General features: G+C 49.6%; 1 non-coding gene across 1 annotated transcript; it reads right to left on the reverse strand.

Moving 5' to 3' along the window:
• Positions 1–12271: 12271 nt before the first annotated feature.
• Positions 12272–12344, reverse strand: TRNAK-UUU (transfer RNA lysine (anticodon UUU)). The gene has a single exon. It is a non-coding gene; the product is annotated as a tRNA-Lys (tRNA).
• Positions 12345–13448: the final 1104 nt, after the last annotated feature.

Here is a 13448-nt window from a genome sequence, read left to right on the forward strand (position 1 = left end):
GGAGCGCAGGAGAGGTTCCTGGGCAGGGAACGTCTGAGGCTGTACCCGCTGAAGGCGATGGGGTGGGGGCCGCGGGGGAGGGGAGGGGCCTGGAGGCTGCCTTGGCCTCCCTGCCCCTCCTGCCTACCTGCTGGCTCTGCGCTGGGCCCAGTCTTTGCCTTGCTTCTCAGAGAACAAGGTTTCCCTCGTTTCCAAGGCTGATTAACACTCGCCTGAGCGTATGACCGCTGTGCCCATGCCATGCTGCCCTGGGGCCTGATCGCTCCCTTAGCTGCCTCCCTTCACAGTAGGAATGCCTGAATCTCCATCTTCACACACCAAACAGTTGCCTCCTGTCTCGCCAGGATTCTTCCTGGACTCTCCTTCACCCACCACCACACCTGTTAGGAGAACAGCATTTGTCTCCACGTCTTTGCCTCATCGCCCCCCACCAGCTGAGGTCTGACATAGGAGAACATTACCCTCCACTTCCCAGCCTTAAATGCCTTGGTTCTTTTTTGGCCCTAAATTAACGGTGTGCAGGCTGCACACTGCTGGCTCCCTCCCTGCCCCTAGTGCCTTCCCGTGGTCCTGGGGCCCTGTCTCCTGCCGTTCTTCTCCAGGCTCTGTCCGCTTCCGACTCTCCTCCTCCCCTCCTGTAAGGACTCTTAGAAATGGCTACTTTTCAGCTCCTGACCTCCAACCTCTTTGAATTAAATTTTTAATTGTTAGACAACTGTAGATGCACATGCAGTTATAAATAATGCACAGAGATCCCAACCAGGCACTGTTTACCTGGTTGCCCCCAGTGGTGACGTCTTGCAAAACTTCAGTGCCGCGTCGCTAGCAGGATGCTGAGAGGGTAAAGTCAAGATGCAGAACATTTCCATCAGCACTGGGACCCCTCATGTGACCTTTAACAGCCACATCCACTTTCCTCCTGCCTCCCACCCCCACATATGTGGCAATCACTAATCTGCTTTCTATTTCTATCACTTTGTAATTTAAAGGATGGGATATAAATGGAATCACACAGCGGTAACCTGTTGAGATTGGCTTTTCTCACTCACTATAAGAATTCTGTGGAGATTCATCCAGGTTGTTGAGGGCATCAACAGTTTATTCCTTTTTCTTACTGAATAGTATCCTCCGGTGTGAATTACCACACTTTATGTGAATATCCTCCCACTGAAAGTTTGCTATTATGAATAAAGCTGTTACACGCCTTTGTGTACAAGTTTTTGTGTAAATATCAGCCTTCATTCCTGTGGAATAAATACCCAGGACTGCAGCTGCTGGGTGGTATGGTACTTGTGTGTTTAGTTTTTAAAGAAACTGCCAAACTGGTTTCTGGAGCAGCTGTGCCGTGTGCATGGCTCCATCAGTCTTTGGTGTCTCAGGAGTGCTAGCCATTCCAGTTGGTATATAATGATGCCTCAATGCGGTTGTCATTTGCCTTTCCCTAGCAACTAATGGTGTGGCAATTCCACATCTTCTTTGGTGAAATATCTCTTTAGGTCTTTTGTCCAATCCAGTTGAACATTCGTGCACAGGTTTTTGTGTGAGATGTCCCTGAAAACAACTTGAAGTTCAGACCTGTTGCCAATCTGCTTTTAGATTATAGAGTTGTCCACACGGTGCAATTCTTATGCAGCTGTATTTACAAAATGTGATACAGCCTTACTGCTTTGGGAAAGGCCCAGGGCAGGGTGGAGAAGTCCCCAAGATAACAGGCTGGTCAGAAGAATTTCTTCCAGTCCCAACTGACTGCACCACCCTCCCCTGCATCCAAACCTAAACATCAAGCATAGGATAGCATTTAAAAATAATAATAACAATAAGACAACAGGCTTCAAATGGAATGGCTTATGCTAAGCCGCATGTCACAAAAAGGAGACTTCTTAGTGTTGGCTATCCCAGAGGTAGAATCATACACCAATCAATCAGGAATTGCCTCATCAGCACTAGTGAGGTAATCTGCCTGATAGCCCCCCACAAGGGAAGTCTGTAGCAAAGGAAAAGGATTGTTCGAGGCAAGTGACCTTCCCATAGGGGAAGGAGCTGGAGAGTGTTAACAGACGGATTATGTCAACTTCCTTGTGGGGGGGATGGATGGAGAAGGCTCAAGTGACAGATTACCTCTTTGATGCTGATCAGAAAATTTCCAACGGACTCGTTAAGACTTTCATTTCTGGGGGAGGTTGGAATTGCGGTCAGCTTAACTGTTAAGTCCAGCTGTGGTGATTTGGCCTAAATAACACCGTTTGGGGTCTGTGGTTTTCTTTCTTTTTTTTTTTTAACGTTTTATTTATTTCTGAGAGAGAGAGAGAGAGAGAGACAGTGTGAGCAGAGGAGGGGCAGAGAGAGAGGGAGGCACNTATATATTTGCTCTTTATTGTGTCCTGGCACAGAGCTTCCATTACTCTTGTAATTTCCTAAATAATAAGAAACACAAAGATGCGTTTTGTTATGTTAATGAGGTGACTTTTGGATCCCAAGGGGACAGAGACTGGTTGCTAAGGAAACCAACCGGGGAAACGCACTAGTTACTAGTTTAGCTCGACCAGAGGAGAGAGCATCAAAGGTGCACGGGCCTGGCTGAGAGAGAGAAGATGAAGATGAAGAAGGAAGGAAGATGCGCCTTGTGTGATAGCCAGTCTCCAAAGACTGGCCCGCATGTGGCACGTCTGTCACTGACCGCCCTGTGAGTCGTTCCCAGTGAGCCTACTCTGACCTTCTGGAATGTCATTGAAGTGACCCTATGACAGTTCTGTAAGAGAGGGTGGTTACTAAGGTTCTAACAGGATGCCTGGAGGCCAGCCTGGAAGAGGCTGTGCCCAGGTGTGGGGAGGGTCAGAGGCCTGTTCTGGCAGCACTCACGAGAAGCCCCAGCATGCTGAAGGCCTGAGGTGGCTGACAAAATGGGTCACAGTTCACGCTACTCCTTCTTTATAGGACATTAATGTGCCAAAATCTCCTCCCTAAGGGGCCAGGACAGGAACCCCTAACCAAATAAGGAGGGAAGAAAGCATGCAGTCCTGCTTCCAAGAAACCCCTGTCTGGAGTAAGAATATTCCAGCCCCTCCTTAACCACTGTCAGCAAAAGACACGAACCCAACCCCTGGGGCTCACAGCTCGCTACAGCGCTCGCTCGCTCTCTCGCTGTCTCTCTCTCTCTGTCTCACTCACCCTCTCACATCACCAGAGTGTACTTTTTGATGACGGAGCAAAAGGCTAGGTGACAGGCTGCAAACACCCCACCCGCACCCCACCAGGTGGGGTGTGTGACAATTCTCCCGCACTCCTGGCTGCCCAGGAGAAAAGGAACGGGGGTGGGGGGGGACAAAATGATTAGCTGATAAAGTTCGTAGTCCTGCAGGAGACTCCATCAGTTTACAATTATCTTAGTAAATCACAAGAAAAGGCAATCTTATCAATAGCCTATAAACCTACAGACTCAGTTTCCTGGAGCCCCAACATCACCCTCCCCTCCATAGTGATGTGGGGAGCAAAGGCAGACGGAAACGGCAGGTTGAACTCAGTTTCCTTATAACCTGCAGCCCATTGGCAAATACTTGAATCAGGCAGAGTAAGATGTTCCTCGGAACTCCCTACTGTCTTAATGCTAATACTTTGCTAGAGGGAAAATGCAGCTTAGCTTGACAATAGCTAAGCCTCCACTATCCTGGGAGTCTTCTTTAGCATATGGAAATTTCACTGGAAAATCCCCCTGGAGTTTACCTCACCCCCAGCCCCAAAAGTACAAAAACCTGTCTCTTCTCAAGGTCCTGGGACAGCTCTTCCTGCCCACGGGTCCTGTCCTGGTGCTTTAATAAAATCACCTTTTTGCTCCAAAGATGTCTTCAGGAATTCTTCCTTGGTTGCTGGCTCCAGACCCCATGAACCCCACAATCACCCCAAAAACTTCATCACTTTTTGCTTTAAAAAACCTCCATGCTTTGGAACTCTTCCTTGCACTTTCACAGATAATCAGAACACACTGTGAGCTGTGTCTTGACAATGCTCAGGACTTGGAGCTTTACCTCAGGGACCATGGGGAGACTGAGAAGTGTCCTTCTGACCACAGAGGCTGGTGTCACTGGTGTTTTTGCAGGCTGATCCTGCCAGACTGGAAGCAGGGCCTCAGCTGATGACACAGGTGCCTTTATGCAAATTGTGTGCCCCACACGGATGGAGGAATTACAATAAAGTACCAAACACGGGAAGTGCCAGCTCTTTAAGGGCTCAGGCCCAATGTCAGCCCCTATCACTTTCTCCGCAATGTCTTGTAGGACACATCAGATGACAGGCAGAGTAGAGTGTTGTGCCCGATTCGCGAGTCCCCTGAGACCCCCAAGGAGCCGACACCGATGCAAGTACAAAAGGGTCTTTATTACAAGCTCGAGCCGGGCCTCACCCACCTACCGGTGTCGTGGCAGAAGGTGAAGCCCCGAACAATAGCGAGCAGGGTTTTTATGGGGTCAGGGACGGGGTGTTACAGTCACACGCTGTACGTATAGCATCATCACATAAGCACCAATTACAATTGTACAGCAGCAACCCTGGTAATGGCTTTGACCATTCAGTATCTGTGAGGCATCTGTTACTGTTGGCGGGACCCAATCGTGACTTTTGAGGATCCTTTGAAAATGACCAATTATGAGGTGAGTTCAGAGGGCCCACGTGGGGTTCAGGCAAGCGGTGAGAAGTTGGCTAGTTTGTGCAGAATAACTGTCTGCAGCTCCCAGCCCCGACTCAGACCACAGGAGTGGTTTTGATTAGCTGACCTGAGGGCGGTCCGAGGGTGGCTTCAGCCTTGAGCAGTCTGAGGAACGGGGGCTCCGTGCAGCCCGAGGGTGCTCTCAATGGAGGCCTTAATCTCAAAATGACGTTACTTAGGCTCCTCAGCACGGAAGAGGGAGGATCGGGGCCCAGGTCAGGTGGAACATGGCTGTTATACGTGAGTTTAGCTTCGGTCCTTCCATCTTGACCTAGAATTCGCCTTCTAGGCCTGCCCGGNAAAACAGTAAAAAGACAAGGGTTCATGGTCCCTGTTAATGCTTATTTATGACACAGCTGGCATAGTCTGTCCTTGAGGTAATAACGATTTCTTCGAACCCCCTACAACGCTCAGCTTGCCTTCAGGATGATAGATGCTTTGCCGCACACCAGGACAGGGCCCATCTCGCCGTGGCGCCTGCAGTGACCGCTCAGTTCTGCTTCCGCACCTCCTGCCTGCCTGCTGGCTTGCTCATTATGAAAAGCCCGAAGACCTTGGACTCGGGGCCGCATCTGTAGAGTTCTGTGTTAACTCTGTGCGGTCCCGGCCGGTAATAAAGACTCCGTGAATTCGGCTTCAGTGGTCTCGGTGGGTCTCTGTGTCTCTGGGCACAACAACGGCAAGTAAAACAGAGCCGGGCGTTGAAACGGACAGAAGCGTGATGACATCATCCACCTGCCATCAGAGGAGCTGGGTTTGTCCTAGACGACGCTTTTCTCGTGAAGACATGAGACCGGAAAACCAGGGTTTAAACAGTGAGCACAACAGGCCCAGTCCACGCAGGTGGAGAAATGCCATTGCTCGCCGGCTCGCAGGAGTCCCCAGGGTCAGAAGATGGGGTTTGGAGGTGAATGAAAGGAAGCCGACAGAGCTGATGAGGACATGTTGCTGGGAATCATCTTCTTAACACACCTGAGAACTGGCTCAGAACTGAGGGGTCTCGGCCGCCTGGGAGGCTCTGTTAAGCGACTGACTTCAGCTCAGGTCAGGATCTTATGGTTGGTGGGTTCGAGTCCCGGTTCTGACTCTGTGTCTCCCGCTCCCTCTACTCCTCCCCTGCTCATTCTCTCTCTGTGTGTCTCTCTCTCAAAAAATAAAACGTTAGGGGCGCCTGGGTGGCTTAGTCGCTTAAGCGTCCGACTTTCGCTTGGGTCATGGTCTCGCGGTTCGTGGGTTCAAGCCCCGCGTCGGGCTCTGTGCTAACTGCCAGCTCAGAGCCTGGAGCCTGTTTCAGAGTCTGTCACTCCCTCTCTCTCTGACCCTCCCCTGCTCATGCTGTCTCTCTCTCTCTCTCCTAAAAATACATAAAAATATTTTTTAAAAAACGTTAAAAACTAAAAAAAAAAAAGGGGGGTCTCAGGTGGGGAGGACTGGGTAGGAGATGGAGGAGAGAAAGGGATAAGATGGTGACCGAAAGTATTTCATGATAAAATCTAGGCTAGGCCTCTTGTCAAAGAGGGAGAGAGATATTAACTATTCCCTTAATCTGAGACTTTAATCTGAGAACTGGAGTTTCTTCCTCCTCAGTTGCCTGATTCTGTCAGGAGCCAACTTCTACACTTCTCGCTGTCTCCACGTTTGTATGAAACTTGTGAGAAAAAACGCCACTGTATTGTCTTCTCCTTCCTCGTCGAGCAAATGGGGTTCAGGCGTGCAAGCAGGATGAGGTTGCCCAGCCCTTCCTGGATCCCACCCCTCCTCTCTCTGGGCTTGTCTCTGCTGAAGATACTCTTTCCCTCCTCCCCTGGTGTTTCTCACACTTTTTCTAGTGGAATCTGTAGTCGGAAACACTATTCACATCACAGCCTTTACTCACGTGTAACACACGCTGACATTTTGCCCCCTATTCTCTTTCATCTAAATGGAAGTTCTAGGTGCGATCCTCTGAAGTTGTTCATTTCATGGCCCACAAAGGCATCACAACCTGCAATTTGAAAAACACACCACCTTTGACCTTATACTTAAACTTCAAGTACCAACCCAAGATGTAAATTTCAATCATATCTTATACTGACCACTTCTTGCCTTTGTGGCTCATGTTCTCTTGCTCACTGGCAAATTATTTACTGCATCTCCTTCCTCCTCACCTCTACACCTCCTTCCGTATGCAGCCCAGGTTTCACGGGTAATCGCCAGATCACTAGAGTGGATAGCCTTCTCCTTTGCCTCACTCAGCCCCTGGTCAAATAAATGCACCACCCCTTCCTCCAAACCCTGACTGTCTACACCAGTTAAGAACACCCCGACTCTGCTCCTCTCTGAAAGAGACTTTATGACGTCTACACCAGACTTCACCCCCCACTCCAAACCCCCCTGTCGAGTACCCGCAGACTCCATCCTGAGAAATCCAGTGGCCAATTTTCAGTCTTCAGTTTGCTCCACTTCTCGGGAGCATTGGGCCCAATTGATATTCCCTCTTTACAGAAACACATTCTTCACTTCGCTCCCGGAACACTACACCCTCCCAGTTTTCTATCTACTTAAACGTAGTTCCTTGTCAGAGGCCGTGCTGGCTCCGACAGGTCCAGGGGTCCCTGAAGGATGGACAGTGTCGGCGAGAGAGAGTGAGNCCCCAGGGCTCTGACAGGAAGCCAGGTGTGTTCTGTATGTACACCGCTGCCTGCCTGAGCTCACCCGCCGTTGTGACGGGAGGAACCCTCTGCCCCTGGTGTCTCCCATACCTAAACCTCCACCCCCACTTCCCACCGGCGTAGTCAGCGATTTGACTCATGTCTCCTCCACTGAATGTCTAAAAAGCAGGTGTGCACAGATACCTTGTTCTGCTCTCCAGCCTACAGAACTCCTCCTTCTGCGTTTCTCCTCACCTTGACAAAAACACAGCAGTAATATGTTTTTCTTTTATTTGTTTATTATTTATCTTGAAAGAGAGCAAGCGGGGGAGGGACAGAGAGAGAGAGGAAGAATCGCAACTAGGCTCCACCCTGTCAGCATAGAACCTGAAAACATAGCAGTAATTCGAACTTGTGAAATAAAACTTGATTTTAAATAAGTTGTACTCTTTGTAAAGAAGTTGAGGAAGTCCTATTGCACTTGCCTGCCTGGCTGCCCTTCCCTGTGAACATTTTCTTTCTATCTGAAGCCGTGACATTTCCCCCCAACATGAGTCTTGTGTGTGCCTGTGTGTATAAACTTTTGTCACAATCTATATCACACTATCAAACGGTGTTGGAGAAAGAGCACATACATTTCTGTTTTACCGTGGTCCTTTCTGCTATTCTCACCCTCAAAGCGTTTCCAAATTACAAGACATTCTTTCTATCCCACACTTTGGAGTGAAGGTTCTATAGGAAGCCAATGGTTTGACATTTTTTCCTACACGCACGACAATAGCCACCTGGGAGGCACACCCCTCCGTCTTCCTCCATTTCTGTGAAGTCGGAAATCTCATTCAGTGCTTCTGCACATTTTGAAGGAACTACACAGGGGCCACCAAGCTCCATCAGCCGCAACAGCCTCAATATCACGAGGGAACAAACACAATCATTTTTGAGCAGTGCTGTGTACAAGGTGTGCAGAACGCACCTTGTTCTGATATTATCTGATCTTTTCATTTTCTTTGGTAAAGAGTTTATAGGCTAAAGGAATTTGCCAAAATTTACATTTGCGGTTTTTGCCAAATATACAGATAGGCAAGAAAGGTCTAGGTTGTGTTTGAACAAGATACCAACAACCGTTTGTTTTATGTAACTGGTAATTTCATTAAATCTACATACTGACCACGAAGAAGGTTTTCGATGCCATGATGCAAATAAAAGGCATTGGAGCTGGGGAGAATTTTCCGTCGTTGCCACTGTGTTTTGACACGTGACTTAAAGAGAGAGCATATTGCAGAGAGCGAGGTCTTCTGTCAGAATCCGTTCCAGGCTCCAAGCCGCCAGCAGGCCGTATTGACACGTCCTCTCTTTGTCCACCTGCTGCAACCTCTGGTCGGGAAATAGAGCAACCAGTAAGATAACGCCTGCTTTTTCCTAGTATTCGACCCCATGCTATTTTCAACTGTCAGTGTCCTTTAGGACGTGAAAGATCTTTGATCAGGACGCCATGGGACTGTGGATTCAGCGTCCCTGGGCGGGTCCACACCTCCTTCTCCCCTGTGGGGAGTTCCAAATCCTCTTCTCTTGTGCCGTCTCCCTGTTTTGATTATGTCCCTCATCCAGTTGTATCTGCTCTTCCGTTTTAGAGCTTTTGAGCGATGCCCGGGTCACACTGGGGCTCACATGGCAATGCTCTTGTTCACTACCGGGCCTCTTAGAAAATGTGGTCGCACTATGCCCCGTCCTAACACCTGCACCAGCTCTGGGCCGAGCAGGTCACGGAGGCGCACGGCCCGGGGGCACAGCCCTTCCCGAGGCGCTGGCCTGGCCTGGGGCCACACCCGTGCTGAGCACGGCAGAGGGTGCGGCCTTGCCCAGGTGCTGAAACTAAGGGACCGGCGTGTGTCAACTATGCTTCGATTAAAAGTACTTACGCTAGCAGAATTCGAATTCAAAGCACAGCAGTGAAGCTACAGGCAGAACACAGCTGTTCGCAAAACGCTTGCTTCGCGTATCGAAGTTACTCAGAGCGCGCGTCTCTACGAACCGCAAACTGCAGCTTGCGGGCCGGGCAGGGGGTCAGGGACTCAGGTGCAGGAGTCGGATGCCACCAGGCAAGCCCCCAGCCCCGGGTGGGTAGGGGCGAGGCCGTCCAGGGTGTGAGCGCCTTGCCCGGAACTGGCCTGACGCCCAGGAAGGGGTGTCCGGGCAGGTGACAGCCGGGCGGACCCTCCTCGCGCNAGTTCCGTTTTGCGCCCCCCCGCCCGGGTCTGTGGGCCAAAGTGACTGAGTCCCTATTTTCCGCTCTTGATCGGGAGACGCACACATGGATAATCTTCTTCGGTCTATACCCTCAGCGACTTCCCCGCAACTCTTCCCAGTGAGCCGGATCTCCTGTCCAAATCCCCCTGATTTCAGTCCCTTCTTGCGACAGTGTCCTTTTATTAGAGCCACTTCGTGTTTTGAAATACATGATTGGACAGATAAACCATCACCCGTTCACTGTCCCCATCAAGGCCTTCTCACAGACACTCTTGACCCCCCCGCAGGTGTAACCTGGTCCTGGCTCCCCCGCAGGTGTAACCTGGTCCTGGCCCCCCCACAGGTGTAACCTGGTCCTGACTGACCCNTGCCTCCCCCGCAGGTGTCACCTGGTCCTGACCCCCGCCCCCGCAGGTGTAACGTGGTCCTGACTCCCCCCAGCATGCGCTGCCCAGGCCGGTGACCCACAGACACCCGCGTCCAGCATAGCCGGGAACCACCCCGCGCCGGGAAGAGGCAAGGAAGGTTCTTCCCTAAGATCTTCAGAGGGAGCGCAGCTGGGTTAATACCTTGGTTTTGGACGGCTAGTCTCCAAAACACAATTAATTAATTGATTGGTTAATCTCAAATTAAGTTCTAATGATGTTAAGGCACACAGCTTGTGGTAATGCGTGCTGGCAGCCCTAGGGAGTTGATACACCATTCCGTCTTTCGGCCTCTGACCTCCGAGTACATCAGTGCGCCTGTGTTACTCTCTCCACAACACTTGCTGCTGTGTCAACTGCCTCCTCCTTTTATTCAACACCCGCACTATCACCCATCAGGCCCTTACACTGCATATTCCAGAGAACCCTCACCTGTCTCCTGGATCCACTCCTGTGTTTCCAGTGAGTGAACCTCAATACCTGACAATGAACACTGGTCAAATAAATCAATGGATTAACCAGCATATTAAATCTTTTCCTTTTCCTTCCATATTCCCTATCACTCTCACTCCAGGCAATCATCTCAAATCTGGATTTTTGCAGCAGTCCACACAGGTGACACACCTATTGAAATTCACGCTGCAGGCAAACCTCTCTGACTTAGTGCTGGAAGCAGACAGGGCAAGACTTGGATTGCTCCTGCGGAATGTCTGGGCCACTGAGAGCTTGCATTTCAGGGAAGCTCACTCAACAGCTCATCCTGATGCAGACTCAACACGGCACATCTCAGTGTCTTCAGGACCCTCAGCCTTTGCTTCCAGGAGCCTGTCTCCCCACAGTTTAGTGGATGCACTTAAAAATTTGGGGGAGACCTTATGGCAGGGTTGTCGGAGTCTTCAGGCAGTCCCTTAGACAATATCCTTCCTGGAGCCATCACTCCAGCCATCACTGTTAAAAATGTGTTCCTCTCCTTTGTAGAAACAGAAACCATGTTTTATTTCACTCCAGAGTTTTTCAGGCTTGCAGGACTGACACACAGTAACCAAATGTCAGAGACATTCCAAGTCAGACTGTGAACCCATTACAGTCATAGTCAGTTAGCATCTTCTCACCTATGTGAAATGGACTGCAGTGGAAATCAAGTAATATTGGAAGGTTGCTCCATGCATCTGTGATATGAATGATGGAAGTGATCAAATATCAATGACTATGACATCAGGCAAGGATGGTCTTGGCCGATGTGGTTGGCGGACATGGAAACCCCAAGTTCTGATCATAGCAGGCTATTTTTCTAAGCAAGTTTACAATTTTGCAACACCTTTACAGAATCGTGTACAATACAAGGTTAGGTGAGAGTTCCTAGCTCTGTTTAATTTGTGTCCTTGCTACCCTTATTGAACTTGAATTGAATATCCGAAAACCCTCTTCAGCCATTCACTTATGAACCAACTTTTGAGGACACCTGTGCTTCACTCAGGGAGTCCTGCAAACAGCCAACCACATCCTTTACAAAATGGGTGTAGTAACTCCACTCTGGTCTAATTTTTTTCAGTTAAAAGACACCAATAGGCAAAGATTATGGTCCTGGCACTATGTACAGGTTAGTTTCCTTCACAAAGATTTCAGCCATCTACACTGGTGGAGATCCCAGGTACTCCCCACCATCTTCCTTTACTTTGCGTGGGAGTGCTTACCCCATTTTCTTAGCTGGAATTGTTGCTGGTGAAAGGACACAAAGACCAGACACACAAAAGACAGACAAAGACACAACTCCGGCCGGAGGGAAAAATTCTCCGCAAGCCCCCTTGCGGTTTATTTTTATACCCCGGTCGCTGGACACATACCAAAATCTAAGAAATGCATTCTTTTACCAAATAAGGACAAAAAGCCAAGCACATTCCAAGGACGGGGGGGGGAACAAAGGGAGGAAGTGACCACAGCATGTTTACTAAGAAGCCTGCCCAGAACTCCAGCCTCTTCCTTATTTTTAAGGAGGGCATGTTCCCTCGTATGCGAGCGGATCATTAACCTTGGATATTGTGTGCAGGCTTCGTGGCAGAACTTCCTGTTTGCAGGCATGCTCTGCCCAAGCAGAGAGTCTTGTTTGCAGGCACATCTCTGCTTCCTGAACCATTCTTTCTCGTGGTCGCTGTCGGGCTCCTACAGGAATATTTGACCCTGAAGGTTAGTATTTGGATGCAACCTACCTAATCTGTGTTTTTGCATAAAATATGCACCTTAGCGAAGGTGGAATCTAACACCAGCAGATGTGCCCGAACAGGGACTTGAACCCTGGACCCTCAGATTAAAAGTCTGATGCTCTACCGACTGAGCTACCCAGGCACACTCATACAACTCTTACTCTGTGTCCTAGTGTGAAAAAAAAGTGTTACATCCAGAGTGCAACTATCTTCCTTTTTGCCTTTTTTTTTAATTATTATTTTTAACCTTTCTTTTTAAACTCTATCCATGTTCCTTTTCTTTATTTCCCAACTCCATCTTCGCTCTCTTGAATATGCCTCCAGACTATTTCTGCCCCCAGGTCATTGGGGAAAAAGTTACTTCCATCTTGTCAATCATCCACCAAAGATTGTCATGTGGTTCATTTCTAAGTATGTGTTTATTCATGCCACCATTTAAAGGCAGTTATTAGGCTTAAATCAGAATAAAGGGAGAATAGAGGTAGAAAAAAATNAGGACCTTTTCAAAGGAAAAACACGAGATCTCTCCCAAGAGGTGTTGTCAAAAGAGATAATTGATAGGCTTGGTATAGAAGTTGGACAAAAACATGTCTCCTGCATTCCAGGAAGAGGGAAAAACACAACACCTTCAAAAAACAAAGCAGGCAGAGAGCTTGGGAGAGGGTTGTTGGTGGGGGAGGGGGAGAAGNAAGGCATTTTAAAAATCTGGCTGTGTCTGAAATTGGTATTAAAAAAAGAACTGAGAATTTTGGAGTATTTGGTTCTTGGTGGAAAGTCACTATTTTGTAATTGAACATCACGTGGTCCTATTAAACAACAGAGGATTGCCCATCAGGCTTACCAAGCAATTTCCTTGATTTTAAAAAAGTACACTTGTGGTCGGGAAAGATGGAGAAAGAAGAAAGATTCGCCNCTGACGCGCTGCCTACTGCGCTAAGGAGGCACCTGGGCGCCGACCCTTCACAAACTCCTACCAACATCGCACAGGACCGGGCCGCGCTCCGGGTCCCCGCCCCCGGGTCCCGGCAGTTCGGGGGTCACAGCGGGGCTGGATGGGGGCGGGGCGGGGTGGGGCTGCGGCTGCCCCGGGGCACCTCGTCCGGGCGCGATAGGGGCGCGCGCTGCTTCCTTTGCTGTTGCAGCTTCTCCGCAGCGGCTCCAGGGCCCGACCCAGACGGCCGGACTTGCTCGCTCCTGAGGCCGGGGAACTCACTCCCGCCCGGCGCCTCGCTCTCGCATGGGTGAG

The sequence above is a fragment of the Crocuta crocuta genome, unplaced genomic scaffold, assembly GCF_008692635.1.
Source record: "Crocuta crocuta isolate KB4526 unplaced genomic scaffold, BGI_CrCroc_1.0 scaffold336, whole genome shotgun sequence".
Classification (NCBI taxonomy): Eukaryota; Metazoa; Chordata; class Mammalia; order Carnivora; family Hyaenidae; genus Crocuta; species Crocuta crocuta.